This window comes from Cydia pomonella, chromosome 3, assembly GCF_033807575.1.
Source record: "Cydia pomonella isolate Wapato2018A chromosome 3, ilCydPomo1, whole genome shotgun sequence".
NCBI lineage: Eukaryota > Metazoa > Arthropoda > Insecta > Lepidoptera > Tortricidae > Cydia > Cydia pomonella.
Window position 1 is genome coordinate 4,061,959 of NC_084705.1, and position 4,523 is coordinate 4,066,481.

The 4,523-nt window shown below is 37.7% G+C and overlaps 1 long non-coding RNA gene across 1 annotated transcript; it reads right to left on the reverse strand.

Annotated features, from left to right (window-relative positions):
* Positions 1 to 3,123: 3,123 nt before the first annotated feature.
* Positions 3,124 to 4,062, reverse strand: LOC133515833 (uncharacterized). The gene is made up of 2 exons (XR_009799082.1): positions 3,705 to 4,062; positions 3,124 to 3,351 (listed from the first exon to the last, which is right to left on the reverse strand). It is a non-coding gene; the product is annotated as an uncharacterized LOC133515833 (long non-coding RNA).
* Positions 4,063 to 4,523: the final 461 nt, after the last annotated feature.

A 4,523-nucleotide genomic window follows, 5' to 3' on the forward strand; every position in this document is an offset into this window, starting at 1 on the left:
AAATGAGCCATCCATTATAAAAAAGTAGAATTTTTTTTTTTTTGGAGATTTAAAAAAAACAAGGCTCGTCTCAAAATATTTTTTTTTACTTTCAAAAAGAAAATAGAAAATGTTACCATTCGATTCCTTACATTTTACTAAAAAATATATCGTATGCCAATATACACATAAACGAAATATTTCATGGTCGTTATGGCAATTTTCTTGGTCAATACATATAGGACAGACTAATGTAATGTGACGTCACATTCACATTACAATATCATTTTGTTAGAGGCGTTTGAATCGTCGAGTGCGAGCGGACTTTAATTCTCATTTCTGACTTTTGTGTCGATTTGATCCTCAGCAATATCAAGATCGATCGATATTATTTACAAAAAACTGTCAAGTAGCCAATTATAAAAACTACACAAAATACCCAAGTCGTTGAAAATATTGGGAAAAAAAGAAATTTCTTACCAAATCTAGTACTTACACATACCGACATATAAAGAGAATAAGAAAAAAATATTCTCACCGTTTCCCCCATTTGTGTAATTAGTTATTACATTATCCATTATCCATAATAAGAAGATATCTATTAGCCAGATAGTCTGTCGCCATGGCGACCTTTAGACCAACGGCCTTGTTTTTTAACGTTATCGTTATCATATATCAACAACCTATGTCAACATAGTTCCGTTCTATCGTAATATGCTCGTAAAATGCGCGTATTGGCCTACAGCCAAATGTGACTAAACTTTGTTAACTAGTTCAGAGTCCGCAGCAGGCTCGGTTCTCCATGCAAACTTAGTTACGCTCTCATTTTTAAACGACTAGCTAGATTCCTAGATACCTGTTATTAGTTTATGTACTATCAGATACCACAGTTTTTCATACAAAACTGGTTTTTGCTATATTTAATTAAAACAAAACGAAGCTGAAGCTATATAAACTAATTACAGGCACGTAAATTATTGGAAGTGTGCCAAGAATATGCGGTACAACATGGTTTAAAGTACAATGAAAAGAAAAGCGAGTTTATGGTAATTAAAGGTAGAAATAAGGGTCCGGCGAATGTGCCTCCTATTATGTTAAATGGAACTGCTTTAAACCGTGTTACCCATTTCAAATACCTGGGTCACGTAGTGACAGAGGATTTAAAAGATGACATGGACATGGAGAGGGAGAAGAGGGCAGTATCCGTTCGTGGCGGTATGTTGGCGCACAGGTTCGCTAAGTGTAGCATGGGGGTCAAAATTACTTTATTCCGTGCGTATTGCCAATGTTTTTATACTAGTGGCCTGTGGGCTAATTTTATGCAGAAATCCTTTGACTCTCTGAGGGTCCAGTATGTCAACGTTTTCAGGGCCCTGTTGAGGCTTCCGCGATACTGTAGTGCTTCTGGCATGTTCATGATTTTTATGCTATTATGCGAAATAAGAATGCATCAGTAGTACACCGTATACGCGGGAGCACCAATACGTTTCTACATTTTTTTTATACCACGACGGTGGCAAACAAGCATACGGCCCGCCTGATGGTAAGCAGTCACCGTAGCCTATGGACACCTGCAACACCAGAGGTATACATCGATGTCTAGCACCCACAACACTAGCCTTATAGACCTTACTGTGGGGCTAGGTTTGTCCCATAATTTATAATATTTACCATACTCATGTAGTAAAGTCATTTTAGTTCCATGTAGAGTTATTAAAAGTTATAATTAAAATAAATAAATAATGACTTCACCGGACTTTGGTCATGACAAAGTTAATTACTGTGTGGTCAAGGAATTAGTGCAGACATTACGGTAATAGCACTTTATTGATTTTTAAATACGCCTGGCCAAGAGTTAAATAGAAGTGATAATTAGGACTGGACTCATAGATAATGGGTTTTAGTATTAGACTTCGAACTTGTTCACCGCGAACTCAAAATTAGAGTATTAACGGGAGCGAAACTTTAAAATGGATGACGCCATTATATGTAGAGTCAGCATCAGAAGTAACGGGTCAGACGACATGTCAAAGGTATCTATTCGCTAACAGCTGAAGCTCCGTTGGTTCAGGTTATTGTCTCACTCTCACTGAACGTAAGCGCGAGCAAGCGAGATGTCTGTGTGTGCCGGGGATCACGGATATCATGTTATTGAATTTTAACTAAATAATTTTTAAGAATAAAAACCGACTTCAATGAGGGAGACCGGTGAAAGAACGATTATTGTTAATTTTAGATTTCATAAAATGAAACTAAAAAGACAGCGTCCTACGCCTAATTATGTAGAAAAGGAGGTAACATGTTTTTTTTTTTGCCACTGCACCCACCTTGACACATTTCAGATTTGCCCTATTGATTCAGATTGACTGGTAAGATACCCGCAATAGGGCATTCGACTGTATTTAGATAAATTATTTCACACCATGCATGAAATAAAGCACCAGATAATTATTAAAAAAACTAAATAGGATAGAAATATAAAAATGTGCCTTGAAAACCTAACTGCTTGGCAAAGAGAACAAGTTGCCAAACGTGAACTATGCATCATTGAAGAGTTAATCCATAGACGGGATCCTGTCCAAGAGACGGGAGAAAACGGTTTCCATTAACTAAATCATAACAAATCACATTGCTTTTGATGTCAATTGCTATAGCATAATATATTAAAATTATAATGTTTTTTTTTAAATTATATAGTTTTTATAAAACAAATGTATAAATTGGTCGAATTAAGCCGTTTGTTTTATAAAAACTATGTTTTTTTTAAAGCAATACTTATAAACCTAGAATATATTATCATCAATCATCAAAGTGATTTGTTAAGATTTGGTTAGTGGAAACCGTTTTTTTTAATATACCACGTCGGTGGAAAACTCCGTAGCCTATGTACGCCGCAACTCCAGAGAAGTTACATGCGCGTTGCCAACCCTAACAACCCTCCCTCCCCTCGTTGAGCTCTGGCAACCTTACTCACCGGCAGGAACACAACACTATGAGTAGGGTCTAGTGTTATTTGGCTATGGTTTTCTGTAAGGTCGTTTTCTCCCGAAATGGAAATTTCATCAATAATTTACGTACCTTCGTTCGGTTAGGATCGCAAAGCTATTCTCCCCTCTCAAGGCAGGGGCAGAAAAATAAAAATGCTACATTTAACTTGAATGTATTACAAGATAAATTGTGTGATTGAGTGACTCTCACAGAAACACCTGAGGCAGTACCCTTTATCGCATTCTACGCAGTAGGACTTGGTTTTGGGAACTTTGTTGCAAGCCTCCCTACTTTTGAACGTAGACCGAAGCCTTTTGTAACACCATGCGCAAGGTCTTCGTTTTTCACCTTTCTTTTCGAATGTGTGATCCTTTTTTGAGTCATCTGTAAATTAATAAGTAGATAATTAGACAGTTTTGGTACATACGAGTATTAAAGACCAGTGCACACCGGCTGCGTTGTGCGTAGACGTGCAATTATGCGTATGCTTAAATGTTGGAGCCATTATTTTATTACACGCTCACGATGCGTAAGCGGTATACCGGCTCTCATAAAGATCCGTTTGACGCGCAACTCGAGCAAATCTACGCACACGAATCCGGTGTGCATAAGCCTTAATACTTATTACTTAAGTAAATATGTCTTTATGAGGAAGATACCTACAAAAAATTACTTAAAGTACTTTTTAAAATTCCTAACAAAAAAAAACTAGCGCCAGAATATGTTACGTTACCTACTTGAATATCTATGCCTGTTTCATATCATTTGAGCAAGTCGTTTTAAAATGAGCGCGTAACATCGATTGTATTGTATTGTAGACTGTCCGCAGCCCCTCGTAGCCCTAGCCGCAGTCTGCACTCCGCAGAAGTTGAGCAGGTCCAAACACTTATTTAGCTTATTGATTACGCGTTCCAAGTGTTCCAACCCAAGCAAACGGGCTCCTATACACAGAATTTGCGACCACCACAACAAGTTACTCTGTAATATAGATCTTGCATCCGTAAATAATGTAGATCTCTTGCTCCCAAGCCTCATTCAAGGCTGCTGTCACAAACTTGAAAAAAAAAATTGAGAAGTAGTAAAGATCATTACATTTATTTAATTTATTTATTTATTTATTTTATTTAATATTTTAATATATATATACAGCATTACAGTCGAGACCAAAGCACTGTACAATTCAGATTATATGATAGGATTACATACTAGGAAAAACAGATCACAATCATCTTTCGTCCATCACCTCGCAATACCGCAGACACATCTGATACACAGCCGTCCATCGACTTGCAAACATATCACAATCTGGTGCCCATGACAGAAGGGAGTTCAGCAGCCTTAGAGCCCGCACAGCAGGCGAGTTTTTATGTGCTACAGTGCGTGTAATTGGGACGGCCAAAAGCTTGTGACTTCGCGGTCGCAGGAGATTTTTGGGCACAAATGGAATAGCGAGTCTAACAGTTCGTCCTACCAGTTCAGGACAGTCTGTCTCGCCACGTAAAACTCCACATGCTGTCACCAGGAGATTGTAATTGCGTCTGACTGCAAGGGAATTA